The 23519-nt window shown below is 34.2% G+C and overlaps 1 pseudogene; it reads left to right on the forward strand.

Annotated features, from left to right (window-relative positions):
- The first annotated feature begins 21972 nt into the window (after positions 1 to 21972).
- On the forward strand, positions 21973 to 22091 carry LOC128862613 (5S ribosomal RNA; annotated as a pseudogene).
- The last annotated feature ends 1428 nt before the right edge of the window (positions 22092 to 23519 follow it).

Here is a 23519-nt window from a genome sequence, read left to right on the forward strand (position 1 = left end):
AGCTTATCTGGGATACCTCTTCTTCGCAGAGCAAACCAAATGGTTTCCCTATTGATGCTATCGAAGACTTTTTCAAAGTCAATAGAAAACAAATGCAACTTAGACTTATACTCAACACATTGCTCGACGATAATTCTAAGGTTGGTTATTTAATCAGGGCAAGAGAATCCACTGTGAAAACTGGCCTGACAGGAGCTTACAAATTGTTCCAGATGGATTTTCAGGCGGTTGAAAAATATGCGTGCTATTATTTTAGCAATTACAGGAAGCACGCAGATGCGCCTCCAGTTGTTGCAGTCCCTGAGTTGCAGTCACTTTCTATTCTTGTGGGAGATAACATTTGCGCAAAAAACGCGCTATCGCTTTTATACAGCTGAGTAGGCACACCATCTATTCGGGCAGCTTTGCCGTGAGGCATCTGGTTTAGTGTAGTGGAGATTTCAATGAGACAGATGTTTCTATTCGAGAGTTGACATTAAAGGCTTCAGTGGTAAAGACGAAAAGAAAAGTATAGGGGTCGAGTATGCTCGGTACATCGTATTAAGGTTATCTTTCTTGATGCCTGACGACAATATTTCATTTGCATCGCGTTATTAAGTGCCTTGAAATTGGATGTTGCTTAGGCTCAATGAATCGCAAATTTTAAATAAATCAAATAAAACTTTAGCAAATAAACTTGTGACCAATTGAAATCGAAATCTATACATTTTTCAGTATTTTATTCATAGCTCGCAGGTGTCAAGTTTAGATGGCACACCTTGCATAACGACGCCATTATTCGGTTATACGAGTACAAATCGATGATTTGTGTTTTCCGGCGCTGTTTCCCAAAGATCGTTGAAGCTCTTTTTTCTTGAAACAAATGAGCAAAATGTTATGTGAATAAAAATTTGCGAATATTATTTAGAATACTTTGTAAGAATACTCATATAAGAACGTAAAAAATTTTATCTAAAAGCAATTTGCTTCTAAAACTTGTTGAGCCAATAACATTTTGCAAGAATTTGGCTCACATTTTTTTTATTTTTATTTATGTTAATATAAGAGTGAGTGTGTAAAGTCTGGTTTTTTAATTAGATCGGGTTTTTAAACATGGTTAAAAAATAAATGTTAGAATTCAAAACCTATTTTTTTGTTAATATCCTATAGCTTTAAATAAACCATTTTACTGTTCAAGACCAAATAAACAATACACTGTAAAGAATATTGATAATTTCGTTCAAAATATTTTCTTAAAAAAGAAGACCCATAAAAATATTGAATAATAACTTAATAATATTATAATTAAATGACAAGCGAAAACTTCCCAATTTCTATATATTTGACAAACATAAGAAGATTATTATTAAGTTACTACCCACTACGCCCAAAAGAGATTTAGTTATTTTGCAAAGTCTACTGAGGTACCCTATATTTTAAGTCTGTTTAATTAATTTTAGCCCATTCCCGCTTATTGTTCCATAATTTATTTGAATGCACGGCAATACCACAAACGTGATGTAGCCTTTATCTGCCTAGTGCTGGACATTCACGAAGAATATGTTCTGAATTTTTAGTCTCCATTTCACAGAATCGGCAGATGATGGTCTCATAAAGACCAAATTTGTTCAAGTGGTATCTCAGTCCACAATCGCCTGTTAAGTAACCAGTTAAAAGTCTTAAGTCTACTCTGCTGAGTGAAAGTAGCTCTTCGGAAATTCCGCTTGGCGTTAGAAGTTGTTTGGCTGCTCACTGACCAATAGAAATTCGCCAGTGTTCAAAGAATTTATTTTTCTCCCACTTTCTGAGAAATTGGTTAATGTAACTCTTTGTAAGTCCACGGAAAAGCCAAAGACCAATGTCCTTTGCCCCTTTTTAGCTAGATAGTTCGATATTTCATTTCCCGCATGTTCCTCGTGCCCAGGAATCCAACCTAATAATACTGTTTTGAAATTTCCTATCATTTTGAGTAGGTTCAGACAGGCATATATTATTTTTGAGCTGATTATAGTTGATAGAAGGGCTTTAAAGCCGCCTGACTATCAGAAGGTATGTATCTCACTTTTCTACAGAGACGTTCCCTCATACATATCTCAATAACGTGTATTTCTGTCTGGAATAATGTTAGATAAAAACCCGTTGGAATCGATGTTTTTAACACACTTTTAATAGCTCGGGTTGTATGTATGTATGTATGTAACGGAATCTTTGCTTCACTTTCATAACCCACTGTACATAGGTAGTGGCCAATAGAATGATTGTAATATTTACTATATCAAGCATCCCACGCTTTTAACTCTAATTTGAATTACTCTATTTGTATCTTAATTTTTGTTATAATTCTGTTCTGAGGTAGTTGACTATGACTGATCGTTCGATTTGCTATTACTTCATTATAGGTCCCTTTGTCATTAAAATTTATTTTCTACTTTTTAGTTCGATTAGCAATAAAAGCGTGTTTTTTTAGTTTTTTAAACTATTTTTTTATTTTAACTCAGACCCATTAATTCCCGCCCCTCCCCTACCACCTTCTAATTTCGACCTAGCAAAGAACCATATCTCGAATCCAGGTTTAAAAGTGATACAATTTTACCTCTTAACATAAGCCAAGGACTGAAATATGAATGCTGCCATGATAATGTTAATTATTGTCTTATCTCTCTCTATTAAATTACAATGAAATGTTAAGGAACGAGGTAAAAACTCGACGTTGACCCGCAATAGATTTTTTTTATTTTCGCACCTGCACATTTTTGGTGGGACTGTAATTTCTCTTTTATGTACTAGTACATAAAGTTTGGTTTAAATTAAAAGGTATTTTATTCATTTATTTAACTCTTTATTTATTACACAGTGCTACAAAAAAAAAAAAACGAAATACACCTGACATATTACACACTGTAGGTTGTTTATATGGTCGAATAATGCATAAAAATATTTTTGTTATTTTTGTTGTACCCTCCAATTTTTATTTACTTATAAAAAACCGTTTTTTCAGACTTTGCGCGGTAATCTACGGATATCTCGGTCATTTTTTCACCGATTTTCAATATTTTATATGTTTTGAAAATGATATTGTCAGACCTTTCAAATGATGTACAACAAGTAATTATTCAAACTAGTTAGTTCTGATTTTTATTTGATTAAACCTGGAGAAAGTGTTTCTTTTATCATTTTTTTAATTTTAACAATTTTTTATTGCATAATTTTACAACAAAATTAAAGATGTTTGTTAATATTCTTTGAGTGCATTTATTAACGAAGAAATTAATGTATTACTTTCAATAATCGGACAAAAATTGCGTAAACTACGCTAGTTTTTCGTTAATAGAAAATATGGTTTCGTAGCAGTTAGCACTTCGGGATACTTTACGTGTTTTGAAGCGCTGACCTTGGAGGTTGGTTTGGCAAAAGTTAATTAATTAATTAGTTGGATTTCATATTAACTTATTAACTTTCACGTTCCATGGAATTGTCTTTGCTTTCTTTCAAACATATTCACCTTTAAAAATTCATTGTCTCAACTCTCGCTTGGCTTCTCGCACATAATAATGTACTCAAGGTTCACTTATTTTCAAACGCATATAGACATTCATTCTTATTAGTAACCTGCTTCCATTCCAACGTTGCTTTGTTTTATAAGCAAGTTATTTATACTTTTATACTTACCGCCATATTCTGCGTATATACGAAACAAATATTTTTAATAGAATGCGCTAAAAATTGAGAGAAAAATGTTAAACAACACAAATTCTCTGAAAAGAAAAAATCGACAAAAATAAAACTTTTAACAATGCAAACTTTTGTAAAGTGTTGAACGCTTTTAATTTTTGTGCTATGGACAGACAATAAACGCCACACCTGTCATCTTCAGTGGCAAACGTCGCTCCTGCTGACCTTAGGTAATGTTGGTGCTGCAAGCGAGAGGCAAGTTGGGAATGCCATGCTTTTGTTTTGCCAGCAAAGTTTTTCGGTGGAGATGTTCATACATATGCATGAAACTCAATTCTATTGAAAGTTCAAACCCATTTGGGGTTCGTAAGTTTCATAAATTTAAATTTAAATCTACTATATTTTCTAGAACTGTCTTAAATATAAAAAGAATTGAGTTGGAAGCAGACGAGTTGCAGAGCATACAAGTATCGCATCGATTTCCAAGCTAAATATTTCAAAATAAGCAGGAGGAATTTTTTCTGCACAAATAGGAAGATTTATAGTTTTTGCGAATGGCGCCGTAGGTCAATCATATTTGACACTTGCGAACTAGACAGCTGCTGTATTCAAACGGACAAGCAATGAACCCAAAATAAATATCTGCATCACTCAGAATAATTTTTGTTTTCTATTTAGTAAAAACGTTATTCAAAAACGAAATCGAATGATTAATTTTGCGGCACCTGTTACTTGTAATAAATAAATAATTGGCGCCTACACTTCTGTTAGATATTTGGCTGAGCGCATCCTCCTATTTGTGGTGTGCGTCTTGATGTTGTTCCACAAATGGAGGGACCTACAGTTTTAAGCCGATTAAAGTTTCAATCACTGTACAAAATTTTGCAAAACTTCATCAATGCTTTCAACTTTTTAACCAGAATTTTTTCTGGGAAAAAGGGGAGTGTGTGTAAATCAAATACAGGAAAAAGGCAAAAGCTTTTGCTGGCAAAGAGTGACAAGTGAACTAGTTAACGAAGGAATAAACTGATTGACTTACAGGATTGTACATCAACAATGTGAAAATAGCAGCATATTCAAACAACAAAAACGGCCTCACAACGAAGAGCAAGAACAACATTTTCATGTTTTTTATTGTTGCAAATTTGGACTTGGCAAATCAGTGTTGGCCACATTTTGGCTCACAAAACAATCAAAGAGCCACTGAGTGCTAGGAAAAGGATAAAAAAGTTCTCAGAAGACAAGGAAGAAAAACACGAAGAAATACATTCAAGACATCGCATACTGCCACTTACGTGATGTTCATCGCAGGATAGTTGTATATGGCACTAAAGTTGCGGAAAAACAGTCGCAAAAAAAAAACAATCAGCAAGAAAACTAACGGGTGGGTCATGTAAAATTTGCTTTTTGAATCGGCTATAAAAAAAAAAAAACTTATCAATACTTTTTCAAACTTTTTTTTTATTTTGAAGATTGAACATTATCTTTTATGAATGAAAAATAATATCGTTCAAATGACTGCCACGACTGGCTTTACAGTAGGCCATTCGATCAAGGTTTTTCAAGGTTTTCAATATTTTCCAATTTTGTTGAAGCGTAAATTATGAACACATTTACATGTCATTTGTGTTACCATTCTCAAAAAAATATGTGGTTCAAAAAGCAAACGCTATATGACCCACCCTGTAATTATCAAGCAGAGCTGCATAGACGTAAACGAAAATAATGAAAATAGGAGAGCCAAGTATGAATACACGATATTATACAATCATATGGAAGCGCAACCCTTATAATCATGTGTTGGTATGAATCATGGTAAAAAGAATTCAGAAAGTATGGTCACATCACACCGTTAACTAGCTCTCAACGCTTTTGAAGGAATCAGCTGATTTGCTGACATAATCGGAGGTGCTAATATTACTTCGGTGTTGTCTGAACAATGACTGATTGGACGCGTGAATGAGCCAGCACAATTCGGTTGCCGAGTCCCCGGTGACGTGACTGCCGAAGTAAGTCTGTCAATTTTGCTTCGGATGACCAAACTTTCTTGATTAATCATCCTTGGGTATGAGTGGCACGAACACAAGTGACGGTGTTCAGAAAATGTATTCCTTAGTTAAAATCTCACGATGTATACAAAGGTAGCGCCCATATCGCACCACTATTCAATTATCAATGCATTTTACAGGGTCGTTGTGAAAGTGCCGCCACACTTGATCAATTTCTTCCTGCACTTTTCACATATCCCTCCCTTATGTTTTCAGGGTCGCTGATTACGAATTTGATCTTAAAATTTTGAAAATCCACCCCCTTCCACCCCTATTGGCCACCCCCTCACGTGAAATAGCGTATATTCTAGAACATAATGAAGATGCATGTTAATTTATATGTTTTCGGGGTCGCAAGGCAGCAAGTGGTAGCAGCTGAATCTTGTTTTATTCAGTAACCATTACTTTTTTGAGTAACCTTTAATAGGCAGCATATGACGGCGTTGTTTTACTATACAGTTTGAAAACTCAAATTTTATTAAAAAAAATGCAAAAAATTTATCTACGTATTGCTGCAGCTAAAAATTTTGTGTCGAGGTATTGATATGTACTAAAGATTTCTCGTATTTTACTAACCTTCCGAAGATGATTCCATTTGGTTTTGTTCAATTTACTCCATTACAAAATCTTTCAAATGTGTACAACTTTCACTATTCATCGACAGTAATACGATGCTCAAACGAAAGCCACGTTGCGACTGAAAATACAGAGGATATTTAGGGTACAGGACGTTGCTATGAACGGTTTTCACTACTCAAGGCATTACTGTAGCCAACCCAAAGACAAAAAAACTCTATCTAGAAACTTTTTTTTCGACTTTTGGCCAGCTTTTTGGGAATCGGCCGCACTGTGCGACGTGCAGAACAAAATTGACGATCTGTTCTCAACTTCATTGAAAGCGGGACTAAACGATAAAACGAAAACCATGAAAATTCGATTCGCAAGAAGCCGCCATGGGGGTGAACACTTGAATACAGGAAATCTAATCCCTTCTACCAATTAAGAACAATCAACAACGCTGTTAATAACATCCTAAGTAAAATATATGTAGACACAACACGGATATTTGGCTATCAAGATACTTAGAATTTAAGAGTATTAGAGGAGAACAATACAGCGGTAAGGGATTAGAAAAGTTTAAAGAGCATGGTGCAAATTTGGGAAAAAATTCTGAACGCGTTCTACTCTATCTGAGGTCATCTGATTTGACGATCTTCAAATAAACGATGCTTACTCCAAATGAAACCGCTTAAGCGATTTTGGCCGAGTTTAACAAAGCGCGCCAGTCTTTTCTTTTTCATACCAACCGGCGCCAGTTGGACACACCTAGTGAAGCCAAGTAATTCTCCACCTGATTTTTCCAATAAAGAGGAGGCATTCCTCTTCCTCTGTTACGCCCAGTTGGTACCCCATCGAATACTTTAAAAGCCTTGGAGCATGTTACCTGAAAACATTTGCGAATATTCAAAGAGAGGTAAAATATATGAATCTGAAAAAAATATTATAACTACATCTGAAATGTTTTTAATTACAGAGACTGTCCATGAAGCCGAGACTATTAATTTTACAATCGAATAGGTCAAATAGTTTCTAGATTATGGCGGACACGCTTCCATTAGATATACTGTATAACTCGTACGGGAGCTATTAGTGAATCCAATTTGAGCGGAATTAAGAAGTTGCAGACTACCGACGAAAGTTAACAGCGGCATCTCACCACTTCTATGGTTTACCATAATCTAAATACTGCTGAATCTCAACCAAGGGAAAGTAAGCTCAGTTATTACTCATGCTGATGATATAGTAACTAAGTTAACTGGATTATTTTCGTTGAAACCTTTGTGCATAATATGGTAGTCTCTGTTGATCTTATATCAGCTATAAGAAGAATGGAGGATTCTTATAGCTGAAGTGTTTTTAATTACAGACACAACTTTTAAACCATTCGCATAAAGCAGAACATTTCAAATTGAAAAACAATTAGTAGCATCATTAAAGTAAAATATAAACACAATTGCGCCCGTCATTTTTGAAGCTACCAAAATTGTAAGCTAAAAGAGGAAATAAGTATAACATAAAAAAAGGCTAAAAATGGCACTCTGAGAAGCTTTTAGTGCTCTGCCCAATTTCTTGATTCTAAATTAAAAAAAAAACCAAAAAAAGGAGTTCCGCGTATAAAAAATCCGTGTTCCTAAGCACACGCCCTAAAGGTAAAAAAATTTCACATGCACCAAAGTAGATGTTCATAAATAAATGAATGCAACGGTATACCGAAGTTACTCGTAAAAACGTTGCCGACTTCCTCGGACGAGGCCAAGAATTCCTCTCCAAAGCAAGACTATTAATTTTTTTGTGACAATGCGGAAACCATCGGTGCGTGGGACTGAAGCAATTTTAGGAAAAATGGTGCTAATGTATCCAAAGACACCATGCGAGGACTTTTACGTACAGAAGACCTCAAATTCCGAAGTACACTGAAAATCGATGAAGTTCATACTCTTCCTCTTACGTATCTCTTAAGATTCATCAATAAATCCAAAAGATTTGCGGATGAGTGAACTGATTTTTCCGTCTTACCATCCATACTGTTTCTATCGTGTCTCTCTATTTTTTTCCACTGTAATCCTTCCGGGTGTAGTACAATGGTTTCTTGATTGAGTGCTTGCTCTTGGTTATCTAAAAACACCATCCACAGCAACAGTACAACGTCATTCCGCCATGACAAGAAGCTAAAATGAAGGCAAAGATCAGCTATTTTAGGCACTCAGAGTGATTTTCTTTGTCCAAAATTTGAGCTCTATTAATAAAGACAGAAAAACAAAATTCAGAAAAAACTGTAACCAATAGTTGACCTCCATGGCATAAAGCCATGCTGATTAGTAACTAAACTCCTAACTGCAAAAATTATTTTTGCTTTAACTATAATTTCGAACAACTTTGAAATCGTAGTAGTTTAAAAATTCGTAGAAAGTTCAAAAATTGGAAGGTGGTTGGGGATTTTTTTTAATTTCCTCTTCTAAAAATAAGAGCAATGTCGCTGTCCAGATTTCAATGAACTTATACATGTGAAGAGACTTATTGAATATTAGTAAAATTGGGTAAGCAATTTCTATAGCATTCTTCAGCATGAAAGAGCAAAATCTATCTACATCTGTTTGAAATGATCATTTGGTCACTGAAATACCTTGAATGGCGTCACCAATGATTATGGAGAGCTGCAATGCTTGAGCTGAAAAAATCCGCAAAGAGATTAGCAGCTTCTAAAGAATAATATGCATAGGTTTGATTATAAAACACTTGGGACGGGCCGCATGAACACGAGTTCTTTGATTTGTCGTAGCGCCAAAAATATTTAAGTTTCAATTTAATGTCAGATTCATATTTCGCGACATCGTTTTTATGGAACGTAGTTTCCGAAATTTCGACTTATTAGAGTAGTGTAAATATCTTTCCTTGAAGAAGTTTCGTTGACTTTCTCATTTCTTTTTTGAAAATTACAGTTATATGGGAGATGGTCGTGAATATTAACCGTTTTTGATCACTTTTTGTTACCAACTTACCTTGGATAGAGAATAATATGGGCACTCGAACCAAGTTTCCTTGAAATAATAGTTTTTTTTCGAATTATCGTGCAACCGGATGAAGAGACGGTCATGGCTCAATCGACGCTTCTCATCATTTTGGAAATGTTGGTGTATACTTATATATGTCTATATCTAGCCATTAATGAGATAGCTGTCTTTAGAGAAATTTATATTTATTCCCATTGCCAATGGCGATGGGGTTGTCACTAATTCCATCATTGCTCGCAAATGCCGAGCATCAATTAACGAGATGGCGGGATATTTCCACATCCGTTTGATATAGGTAGCAGGGAATAGTGACATACAAGAGAATTATTAGGCAGACGAATTGGCGAGAGAGCGCACTGCCACTCGCCTCCCTCTTGGTATGGAGATTGTAGGTATACCCTCTCAACCTACAAACTGCGTGATGCTAGTAGCGTTGTCACTTCAGCCAACATGAGATAGGTTGATAGCCTGACATGTAACGTTACAAAGAGAATTTGGCCGAAATGGGACGTCAGGCGATGACAGAGGCTCCTTAATCATCCAAGGAAATACGTCTCTATGTTAGTTGCTTTGGTGATAGGCCACTGCCTCGCTCTCGACAAGCTCACAAATTGAATGTACCTCATTTCGATTATCGCAGAAGCTGCAAGAATGAGGAAGAGGAAGAACCTGTCTGGCATCTTCTTTGACACTGTCCTCCGTAGCATGCCACTAGGACGATGCCAGCATCCGCGCCACAAATAGGACGAGGAACTCAGCCAAACACAAAGGGCGTAGTTCAGTATTTGTGTACATGTCTACATGCAATCCCCCCATTGCCATTTATAGGAATTCTGCTCGTTTAGCTGTGCTTTGTTATTCTTATATTCTTTACTTTTCAGATACCTATTCCAAGCGAATCGATTTATTTCGGGCTATTGAAACACGCCCATTATAAACATGTTTGCTCTGCCGAAATTTGGGTGAAATTTCATAATTCGATGCCGACCGAATATCCTCTGGCTCCTTTTATGCATACGTTTATTTTTGCACTAGTATATATATTTTTACAATACATTTCTCGATATGTTTTGATATGCCACTAAATCGCATTTGTATGCTGGCTTCCAATCTAATGCGAAGTATGTCAATTTAATTGCCATTACCTTAGTAGGTATTATTTTATTGAGTACAAAAAATACATACATATATAAAAACAGATGTGTTCAATAATCTGATTTTCCCTTCTCTAATTTCATAAGCACTTTTTTCTTCCCGCCCTTCCTTAACGGAAGATGGGTTAATAAGTATCCAACAATAAGTGGTGGCTAATTAATTCTTGTTGTGAAAATAGATTTCCTGCGCCCATTAAACAATAATTTTTAAGTGAAATAGCCATTACGCAAACCATAAAGGTTCCAATCGACGATGTAGAGTTCCCTTGATACTCATAAGCTTCTGTTTGTTGTTGTGGTAGTTTTAGCAGCATAAACATCAAATCGGTCCTGTTCACGTAAATCTTAATATTTTTCAAAAATATTTTGGCGGATGTCTGGAACTGTAATAAGTTTAATAATTCTTGTGAAAATGTCGAAATGTTTTTGGTGGGGCACCCTAATAAAGGGCGATTTTTTAATAGCTATAGGAAAGTTTTTCAAAAAACATACGTAAAATTCAGAAAAATGCATGAAATTTTTATTTAAATCGATAGTAGAGTACATCTAATTTAATGTTTGAAGATTATGTCATGCAAATGTTGACCGCGACTGCGCTTCAAATGGTCCATCCGCTTAGTGCAATTTTGGCATACTCTTTCCAATGTTTCGGCCGGTATCTCACATATAAATGCTTTAATGTTGTCTTCCAATGCATGAATTGAAGCAGGCTTGTATGAATAGATATGAGCTTTAACATAGCCCCAGAAAAAATAATCTAAAGGCGTATAACGCACGATCTGGGTGGACAATTGACAGGTCCCGAACGTGAAATAAAATGTTCACCGAACTCGCCTCTCAACAAGTCCATTGTTACGCGTGCTGTGTGGCATGTGGCACCGTCTTGCTGAAACCACATGTCATGCAAGTCAAAATTCTTGCATTTTGGGCAAAAAAAAGTTGGATATCATTTCACGGTAGCGCTCACCATTCACAGTTACGTTACGATTCGCAGCATTTTTGAAAAAGTACGGTCCAATGATACATCCAGCCCATAAACCGCACCAAACTGTGACCTTTTGGTAGCTCTTGCAATTCTTCTGGCTGATCTTCACTCCAAAATCGACAATTCTGCTTATTTGCGTACCCATTGATCCAAAAATGAGCTTCGTCGCTGAACACAATTTTTCGATAAAAAAGTGGATCTTAAACTTTTTTAACAGGACACGCATTTTTATAATAAAATTCAATGATTTGCAAGCATTGTTCGATTGTAAGACTATTCATCGTTCAACTATAGACCAAACTGAAGATTATTTTTGACAGTGAAACAAAACACGAAACGTGCGTCAGCTGTTTAAACCAACTGTTTAAAAAGATAATAGCTAAAAAATCACCCGTTATATATGTATTGGGTCACAGCTTATTTGATGCAGTACCCGATATAAAATTCAAATCACAACATTTTTTAACTAAAATAAATACTGAGAAATTTTAAATCCAAAACTTAAACCCCATTTATTTATTTATTTAAGTATTTTTATTTTTTATTTATTTGTTTAAGTCTATGATTACAAGAATCATGCAGACCACGTACGCAAGCTTTGAAGTACAAAATATTCTTACAGACTACAAGTTAACATTAATTTAAATGTAGAACAATTTCAAAATTAAGCCAAAGATCAAATAGTAGTGATGTGGCGCAGAGAAAAATATTCGCAAATATTTAACTAAAGGATGTGTTGATTGCGTGAAATCAAAATCTTAAGCATTGTTCACTTACTTTAGTTCAATACAAGTTTTTAGATATAGAAGCGTTGACACCATAATTTTAATTTAAAAACAGGGGTTGCAAACGTTTGTTTCCAATCATCAACAAATATATCTGAAGCCAGAGAGTAATTGAAGAGAAGGTAAAAGACACAGCTAGGTATAATCAGTTTTTTAGCATAAAAGCTGAGAGAATGTAGATGTTTGGAGAAAGTAGATCGGTTAGAGACGAGGTTTTAAGATCACCAATACTTTTAGCTACATGCTCAATTGAAATGGTCAATGGACCAAAGATTAACGCAGAGTCACTAGAGGAAGCAGAACCCGCTAAATTGTAATTCAGGTCATTGATAAAATTAACGCAGACAAATTCGGCGAAAAAGTTTGCCATGATAGAGGCAAAATTCGCAGAATGACCATTGTAGAACACATTAATTAAAAATGAGAAGCAAACTTTCCTGGAGTCAGTGAAACACCTGAAAGACTTCAGATTCTATATAATATTGGCTTCGAAGCTTAAAATATTATTTCAGTATAGAAATTTGTTTAAACAGTTAAAACCTTTCATAAAGTATTGAAATTTAAGAAGATTCGTGGAGTCAGTGGATGTTTTATACAAATTGCAAGTTTGTTTTTCAAATTCTTAAGGGGTTAAGTGGGTTTCAAAAGCTCAAAATAGGTACATTTTTATGAATTTTTTTTTTATTTAATCAACAGAATATTTCATTCCATCAATTTAACACATAAAAGATACATATTTTATAAGTAGTTTGTGAAATTTTCATTGAAAAATTTTGAAAATTAAGGCGTGGACACGTCGTCTCCTATGACCCTTCAAAAAAAAGTTCTCTCGGCGTAGTCAGGATAACTCCTGACAGATTCATCTGAAATTCAAAAACAAAAAATTTTCTGTTAGTAGATGTTTCAAACTCGTGCTTGGACGAAGGAAAAAAAAAAAAAAAATTACATTTTTGGCGGCGTTGAAAACAAAAAACCCTTATTTTGAGTAGAATTTGCACCCTTCATGCCCTTGAAAAATTACTTGGAATAGAAAAAAAAAAATTCCTTCGTTCAAGCACGAGATAATGTTATTTTGAAGAAGTGTGCAAAATTTGAAAGAGATCGGTTCATAAGTTTTCGAGAAATCGTGACTACCGATTTCAAAAATGTAGTTTCAAGAAAAACGCGATTGAAGATTGCTAATAGCTAAGCAGCTGCCTCGATATACCTGCCAATCCAAAGGCTATATCTCTTAGAATATGACTCGGATCGTTTTAAAATTTTAAAGGAATATTCTCAACATATTCAATTATGAGATAAGCAAAAAAAAAAAATTCGATTTTTTGAATTTTTGAAAGGGGTTAGCCCTTAAGATACTTCAAACGCTTGGTTTTCCACTATAATTTATGCACTCTCTTTTTAAAAGTACGGATATACTCTAAATTTAAAGCTTTTAGAACTGTTTAATGTTTTAATTAATTGAAAATTATTTCTTATTTGAATAAAAAATATTGATATTTTATCTTTCAAACAAAAATATGTACGTATTTTTTCAAAAGTGCATATTTCATATTTCGGTCGACGTGTTCTTATCTATTGTAATGAATGCATCAACATTTGAATTGCAATCCCCAAAGATTTTTTATAACTTAAAACAACGATGCCAGCCCTGCTAGTGGCAAGTCATCTTCCGGCCCGAATTCAGTTAACACTTTTCTATTTTTGTCAAGGCCCACCCTTTAGAAACAGTTTTTTATGATTTCCGTTTGAACCTTTGTCCAAGCTCCTTTTACGAAATGCATTTCCTCTAAGGCATTAATATTTTTTTTAGTCAAGCCATTCTCTGAGTACACTAAGATACGATTAACTTAAGCAACAACAAAACTAAATGTATACAAACAACGTCACACTATATCCGGGGAACGGGCAAATAAAACTTTTTATGTTTTTTGTTAAAAGGCATGTAGGCGCGTCTTTTTACAAACTCCTTATTTGAAAACTTCAAACTTCTACTGAGTAGACCAACCAAAGCTTGAAACTTGAAGTAGATTTAAGTAAGAAACGAATGATTTTTCTGGGGTTTTATTTATATGGGTTTTTTATTTGAAAATACAATCTTTTCAGGTAATTATGGCGAACAAGTTGGTGCATGACTATTATTGCGTAGCTCAAGTTTCATACATACATATGCACCTGCATAACTAAGTAAATTTGCAAAAATTGCGCTTCTGTCTAGAAATAAATTATTGAAAATGCAAGGTCACGTATACAAATAATTGAATGCATTATCAACATATTTGCTATAACAAAAACTCTTAAATCTAACTGATTAACAAGTGAATACCTTGAAAATTTAGCCAAAATTATGGAAGCAACGAAGTACTGAATTCATTCCGAACCGAGCTTTATATACCAGCACATGTCTTAGTAAAATTTAATTTTAGCTGGTTTTTAATTTCCGAGTCACAAATATTTATTGACATTAAGGTTTACAACTTGCATCATCAGATGGACGCACAGAAATTTGATCTTAATATATAGGGTGGAAGTAGTTTTTTTTCGATCTAAAGCAAAGCTGGGCGTAGATAGCCCTCCAACCACTTCAAGGGTAATTGAGTCCTGTAAATCCAGATTGAGCTGTGTCGGTAGATATAATATCTTGATGCTAACATGGGTTCCGGGGCACGTGGCTTTAGCCGGTAACGAGTTCTCTGGCTCATGGGCTGCGGACCAAAGGAGTTGATCTCATTCTACCTCTCCCTTCTGCAGCCATCAAAGCCATGGTTAACAAACGAGTTACTTTAACCCACAAGCAAGCTTGGCAAGCTGAGAGATACTGCAAATGGGTAAAACTGATGTTACCTGTCATATCCGATCGACTGTCGCAGATCCTTCTGTCATTAAGCAGAAGGGACTGACGGGCCACGGACGAAGTGCATGTAAAAGGTATCCATTTCAGACAGTGCACTCTACCCAGCATTTGGAGAGGAGGATGAGACGCAGGACCATTTTCTGTGCGTCTGCCCGGCCTTCGCTCGAATCAGGCTTGAGGTCTTTGGCACTGATGTGCTAAGAAGCGACAACCAAATTTCATTGAAATATGTCGTATTTTGATCGAGTGTACACAGACAGACAGACGGACAGACAAAGCCTTTCCTTATTTTAAGCACTTTGGCGCAAAATTAATCATCCAAATTGTTTGTTGGAAAAATTTGCTTACTAAATAAAAAATATAATTTCGAGTAATGGAAATCTTTATTTTAACAATTTACTCACTCCATTGTTGTCTGTTTGTATACGGCAGCGCTCTATTTCATAAGTATCCAATATTATATAACTGACGAACGACGTCATTTGCAAAAACTATAAATCTTCCGATAGGATGGTTCATTTTGCGCCACCTAATTAATGCATTTATCTACCTCGATTACTTTATAACTTTACCGGTACATACAATCGTTATATGGACCAAATATGTGTGTGGTAATATTTAAATACATAAAGAAAAAAATAAAAGCAAGAAAAAAATGCAATTCCCAATTGAAATATTCCAATACTACTTTTCGGAACGATTTCCAGGAATATTCCTGTTGCACTGCATTCACTCGTTTTCCTTACTCCCACTCGGCCATTTAGCAAATGAAACATAAATTACAAACAAAAATTGCAAAACAAAATTTTAAGTGAGAGAGAGAAGTGATGATGAATTATAGCGGAAAGCAAGAGTTATAGAGGACGGACCTGTGAGCAGACGGCATTTCTGTTGTTCCACCTTCTTTACTTCCATGCGCTCTTTTTGTAGTCACCAGCTGTACAATTTCCTACGAGTAAGCCCATCAATCTGCAACTTGTTGTGGGCGTACAGAGATGATAATGTTTTACAGTTTGTGGTGAAAGGCTAAATTTCCTTGGGAGAAAAGTGAATAAAACGCGTTGGCAAGAAGGAGTACTCATCCTTGCGAAAATGTTTGTGCTATTTCTATAGAAAAGCCTTCGAAAGTTAAGGGGGTAGTATGGTATTTTTTTTTTTTCATTTTTTTTTTTTTTTTTTATAAATTATTCTATAACATCTTAAGATTATTGTGTGAAAGTTTGAAGTGCATTAGAGTAAAATTGACAAAGACACAAAGGATTAAGTATCTACCTCTCCAACCGGATTTCACGCTGTAAAAATCTTCACAAATCTTTAAACGCGTTTTTCTCACACTTGCCTTTTTTACGGTCGGTGTCCACTGTAGATTCATATCTACTGCACCGATTCTTTTCAAATTTGGTTTTTTTGTTTCTTTACTTTATTCACGAGGTAATGACGTCGAGTTTTTTTTTTTTTAAATTTTGTCATATTTTAAAACAACAAAGTTTTCAAGTTTTTTTATGAAAAATCGGTGTTTTGACTTCAAAGCGCTTTAACAAATTTAAAAAAAAAAAAAAAAAAATTCGACGTTGTTACCTGCGAAACTTTATTAGCTGATGAAATCAATTTGGTTTTTTGATTTTAGTTGATCCAGTAATGAGTTCTGAGGGACACCGCAAAATAAAACTTTTTTATGAGACGTCCGCGAAGATTCGCTGCCACCAACTCATTTCTTCATAAAAATCAATGAAAATTTCACACAATATTCTTTAAATATGACTTTATAATGAAGTAATTTTAAAATTTTGAATAAATCAACTGTGTCGACAAAAAAAATTTCGAAAAATATGCTTGTTTTACACCGAATTAACCATACTACCCCCTTAAAGGCAGAAGGATCATTTCCCATGCTGGTATATATACTTTCTTGATGCATGTATGTATGTATGTATGTATACGTACTGATTTTTGATGTCGGTATTTCTGAATATTTTTAAAGCCATTTTGGGCTTCACTGAATGTGTGCAAAACTTCAATAACTGAAATCATATGAACGCACTATGAAATAAAATAATTTCTGAGATAAATTTATTTTAAAAATCACCTATTTATTCATAAAGAAGAATCTTATAGTAATATAGTTTTTAAATTGTATTTAAAAAAAAATTTATGAAAATATACAAAAACCAAACCTCTACATATAATATAATTATTCCGATGCGGCTTTCAATTCATACGAAGCTTGCGTTTTATATTTTGCGCCCAATAATGAAAACACAGAAAAATAATAATAAGAATGACTTTAATGTTTTTCGAAGTTCAATTTAATCCTACGTCTGCGAATTTTTTTGTTGACTTTGGCTCTTTCTTATTATCGTCGATGATATTGCCAAAGTTATTGCTAAACTAAACAACATTTCCTAAACAGATGGCGATGGTCTGTCGACTTTCCTGCTTAAAAATTTTATTGATAAACGCATATTGGCTTTTATAACACCAGAAATAATAATTATGTGTGCAATTATAGACCTATTTCCAAGCTTTTGACAACGTCTAAGTTGTTTGAGTGCATTGTAAAAGATCAGATGTTTTTTGTAGTCCAAGGCTTAATATGTCCCAACAAGTACGACTTCATCTCTTCACCCAAATTTGGCTGTTTTCTCGGAAAATTTCATATCAGCTTTTCCAAAAGGTTTCCAGGTTAATGTTTATATATGGATTTCTCTAAGACTTTTGACAAAGGTTCGCATTCAATCCTTGGCTTCCATTCCGTATTTCTCCATTGAGTGCAGTCATATCTCTTGAATCGTAGATGTGTGTTTCTTGTGGGCAATCATCTATCATATTCTTTTATTGTGTCAGTTGAAGCCCCACAAGGTAGTACATATTTTGGGTTCTTTGTCATTTGTCTTGTTTTTCAATGACATAAAAACACTGCCTTGATTTGCCAAGTTTTTACTTCATGCTGACGACATTAAAACATATCATATTATAAAAATTCCATTCAATTCACAAATGTTCCAAAAAGAGATGGTTGCAATGAAATATTTTTAAATATTTCGTAATGCTACCACATAACTTTCGCCAAGGGTTTTTCTCGTTTCAAAAGCACTTATTTTACTTCTAATTGTTGACTGAGAACGGTCAATGAAATATTTTACTTTGAAATTATTTTTGATGCAAAGTTCACTTTTACTAAACACATTCTTCTTCTTAACTGGGGCGAAAACCGCTTACGCGATTTTGGTCGAGTTTAACAAAACGCGCCAGTCGTTTTATTCTCCTGCGCCAGTTGAACACACCAAGTGAAGCTAAGCACTTCTCCACCTCATCTTTCCAACGCAGAGAAGGCCTTCCTCTCCTTCTGCTACCGCCAACTGGTACCGCATCGAACACTTTCAGAGCCTGAGTGTTTGTATCCATTCACGACGACATTGACGACATGACCCAGCCATCGTAGCCGCTGTATCTTTATTCGCTGCTAGACATATTGATAAGATGATTTAGAAATCTTCTGCTATATTAGCGTTTGGAAGGCGCAACAGTACAGTAAATTTCTCTACTTATCATTTGTTTGTCCTAAAATGAAATATGCATCTTTCATCTCGGGACCTTATTATGCATTTCACATAACTTTAATTGGACGTATCCAAAAGGTTTTCATTGGCTTTGCTCAACATTCCCTTCGTTTTCATGACGCCATACCCTCATTCTATTCTAGATGCCTGCTTATCAATTTGAAATCTCTGCAGTCTGGGCGATCTATTTTGTATTTATCTTTTGTGTTTGAGATTATTCAAGATGTTTTGGATTGTCTCTCCCTTCTTAAGCGAATCTATCTTAATACCACTTCTAAAGAGCTTTGTTGTTTAGAGTTTTTTTATACTGGCTTCATAAGAACTCCGCATGCAAGGAATGCACCCGCCATGAGAGCTCTGATCGAATTCAATACTATTTACAGATCTTTTTCGGATTGACTTTGCTTTTTGTACACATTCTTTCATTAAAACAAAGTTAAAACTAATTACATTCAACTTTTTAATTATGCCTAATAAACAATTTCATTTTGTATGTTTTTTTTTACATTTTTTCTCACTGATGAAGATTATTATTCTGTTATCTGTTAAAATATCTACATTAGCCTGCAAGATAATTTTTTTTTTGTTGAACAATTTTTACTTCAATAAATAAATAAAAATGTTTTCTTGCAAGTCAATATATGTACTTCTGCTTTCGCTTGAACCAATTTTTAAGCACTTTTGTCACTGAAATGGATACCTCCAAAAAGAGCTGTTTTAATGCTTCAACAACTTCTTTAGGTTTTGAAAAACGAATAGGGAATAAAAGAAATCATTAAATTCCAAATCAGGACTGTAAGGAGGATGACCTCCTAAAACTCTTTTGCGTGAGGGATCGCATTGTCTTGGTGAAAAATTATACATTTTTCAAATCACTAAAAAAAACAAATAAAGCTCGTAAGTGAAAACATTATACACTTAATCTCCTTTTACACGATAGATACGTTCCAAAAAAATTCATGCAAAAAAAATTCGTTGTTCACTTAAGAATTTATTTCGCACTTACACATTTTAATTCATTAAATATATTATAAGAAATAAATTATAAAACGGCGAGAGCAAAACCTACCAAGTCTCGGAGACTTTTCCTTTCGTGTAAAAAAAGATTCGTGTAGATAGGGGATTAGGTGTATGTATGTAAGTTAACGCTAAAAAAATCGAACTTTTCGAAAAAGATATCGAAAAACAGATGGTGTTGCAAAATGTAAAAGGAAACCCTCGTAATACAAAAAAAAAAATTGTTTAATTACAAAAATATACAAAGCCAGAACCTCTGATAGTATTGTATTATATATATACTGATGCAGTTTTCAATTGATATCAGGTAAATTTATAAAAAATATTATATACATAAGTAAATTAAAACAAGTCTAATAGAAATTGTCGATTGTCACCGCCATGATTGGCAGTTTTTTGATTACACGCTTTGATTAAAGCGAAAGCGGTCGTGATTGAATCGCGGCAGTCAAACTTTATTAAGGGAAGTTGTAGTCAAACTACTATAGGTATATTGAGGTAGTGCGTTCGCAAGCTTGGTTTTCAGGCTTCTATGTACTCACCTTTTTGTCCGGATCTGAAACCAAGTAATTAATATACATATGTTCTTGTCTATAGTGAATGATTTTGCTGTTGAAAAATTCGTTTAAAGAAAGCTTCTCCAAATCTACTATCGCAGCTTTTTGTCAATAAGGACGAGAGTTTCTGTGAGAGATTGCGATAACTTTAAAATGATAGTAAAGCAACGAACAAACCAGTGCATATTTGATCTAAATCAGATAATTCTAACTATGCTAAATAAGGCCTTCAACTCATGCAAAACTAATGGATTTCGTTTCACATCACTGATCACATTCAGTCAGTATTCTGCAAAGAATTTCTGAATAAAATGCACAACTTACATTAGGCATTAAAATTTATTTTATAGCTTTCAAAGTAACGCTACATCCGAAATGTTTTTGCTAAACAATTTTTCAATTCTGTTAAACATTTTATATAAGCATCAGTGCAATAATTTTCGTTCATGGCTTCAAGAGCCTTAAGGCTTTTATCACTTATCACTTAATTTCATTTTAAATTTTGGTGAAACGACTCATAAACTCGTAGGATGCCATATCTTGGGAATATTTGGGGCAGATCGTTCATATTTACATAATTTTTACTTTAAATTCAGTCAGAACTCACCCAACTGTTTTCCACTATTTCATGCATTTCTTGAGGATGTTCACTAGCAGATGTCTCACGACGGCATAACAGCAGTTGTTGTTGTTGTAGCGGCATAAACATTCCCCATAGATGTACGGAGAATGCTGCTGAGGTGATAGTCCTTGGTCGGATATAAAGTCATGTACGTGGAACCGACTATCGTGGAAACGAAACAAGAGTTTTTGTTAAACGTTGAATTATTTTTGGTGCATAGCGGAATAAAGAATTTTGGGTAGAAATTTAATTGGACGCAATTAAATTTAAGTATTTAAAGATTTCGAGGTTTGAAATATTTATAAAGTGCAAAAATCTTTACTTTGGGTTTATTTCACATTCCATTCTCTTTGTCCGTAAATCATCTGTAAACGTGGTTCTGCCTCTCTATTTTCAAATGTAAACTTTGCATGAGCACGCCCAGCCGAATACATGTACACTTGCATTTATACCTACCCTGCAGGGAAAAATACAAGTTGTGCACTAGAATACTACCTTCTCACTTTTCAGCCCAACCAGTTCGTGTTTTATCTTATTCCCATGTTAGCAAACGCCATTTTAAACCGACGATGCGCTTTGAAATGCCCAAAATACCAGTTAAAGTACCAGTTCATACTAGCTGAAAAAAATCTAGTTCAGTACGTTTCTAAAATACACAGTTTTAGACCAGTGAAAATTAAAAACAATGTCCAATTTATGTCAATATTTTTAAATATTCTACTACAAATTAAAAGTGTACACAGAGTTTGTTTTTTTCCTTAAATTAAATATTCAAAATTGATTAAATATTCAAAGATTGATTAAAATTTACATTACAAATAAATCCTAAAAAAAAATTATTTAAAAAAAACTAATAAAGAAATAAAATGTAATTAGTGTTAGTTAAATTTCGGATAAATAATTTATGCCTCCGGTTGCTGCGTGCATTTTCTACGATACCTCTTTTTTACAAAAACCCTTTTTTATACAATTGAATTGATTTTCGTAATTGAATTTTTGTTCATCGGCGCTGGTAAAGATTATTAAAGATTCGAAAACCAAATGCCTTATTTATTTTGATATTATGTGAAAGTCTATGTTGTACTTCATTATTATATCGATTTTGGACTTTTGCTGAATACTAAAACAGACTCCTTATTGTGAAACGTGTCAAAAGTAAATTTAATTTTTGTCAACGACCATCCCACGCTGAAAACTTCGATTCTCCTCCGATCACCAAAATTAAGCGGCGTCGGACGCAGCTAGTACTTGGATGGGGGACCGCTTTGGAACAACGTGTGTTGTTGACCTTTTACTTTTTACATATCAGCCAGCACTACCTAAACTTAACTCTTACACCCTGTATTTGTCATGTGGTTAAAAAAAAGAATACTCATGATAGTGTATTAGTGCATGGATCATCAGTACCACCTTTTCATTCATTGTAGTTAAGTCTTCGTAGAGTTCGACCCTGTTGTATGTGTCTATGGACCAGTATGAAACTTTCTTATTTAAAATGAATCAACTAATTTCCAAACAAATTAGTTATTTTACTATGGATATTTTTCTAGGCAATTACGAACTGTTATGCTTTCATTTTGTTTTTTTTTTTAATTTATTTATTTAAGGAAAAATAAGAAAACATGATTTCAAATTGAGTACTAAAACTAAAGAATAAAGAAATTATATGTATAAATGAACTACGAACTGACGTCTAACTAAACTAAAAGATAAATTAGAATTGGAGACCTCAATAAAAGCTCGAAGTGTAAGTTCAATAGGGGTATTACGAGCATAATTTATGTATATTGAACTTATTAAGATAGGAAAGAAGAGTGTTACGCCTAATTCTTGGAGATAAAAGAAAATTAATACTGTGAAGCGAAAATATGTAAGCAATCAATGTCACCCTTAATAACATTGAAAACAAACGAGACAGCAAGAATCGCTCTACTTTCTAGAGGCTTCAAGTTGTTCAATAGCAAACGGCATGTATGAGTTGAGATAGGATCAGAAAAATTTAATGATTTTGGTACACATTTCAGAAACACCTTTTACACACTTTCGAATCTGTCAGTTAAAAATTCGGGTTATGGCCCCAACTAAACTCGGCATATTCCAACCTGGATCGCACGAATGCAGTAAACTGCAATTTCTGGGTATTAGGTTCCGTACAATTGAGAATGTGATGTTGACAAGTTGAAAATAATGTGACTATTAAATAAAAAACCACTAGTAAAAATTACTTTCGATTCTTTAAGAGATTTAATTATAATATCAGATATAGTATAAAAAATATGAAAATCAATAGGGATATTCAAATAAGTGGCATAATAGCACCTTTTGATATTTAAAGAATGTCGTGATTTTTGACCTCACATAATAAATTTGTCTATACCTGCTTGAAGTCTACATAAGTCAGTTATGTTATTTATAACTGAAAATATTATTAAGCCGTCAGCATATAGCAGAAAATTTGCCAACGGGAAGTAATGGCAAATGTCGTTGATAAAGAACACAAAGGGTAAGGGATCTGAAACACTTCATTGAGGCTCTCCAAAGGAGGCAGTTAATTTTTCAGAGGATATACCATCAATTGTGATCACACAACTACAATAAAAATAAATTAAAAAAGATTATTGGTTCTGTTATTTGCTTGGCCGAGCTCCCCCTCCTCTTTGTGATGTGCGTCATGATGTTGTTCCACAAATGGAGGGACCTTTTCAAACCGACTTCGA

This window comes from Anastrepha ludens, chromosome 4 (assembly GCF_028408465.1).
Source record: "Anastrepha ludens isolate Willacy chromosome 4, idAnaLude1.1, whole genome shotgun sequence".
Lineage (NCBI taxonomy): Eukaryota > Metazoa > Arthropoda > Insecta > Diptera > Tephritidae > Anastrepha > Anastrepha ludens.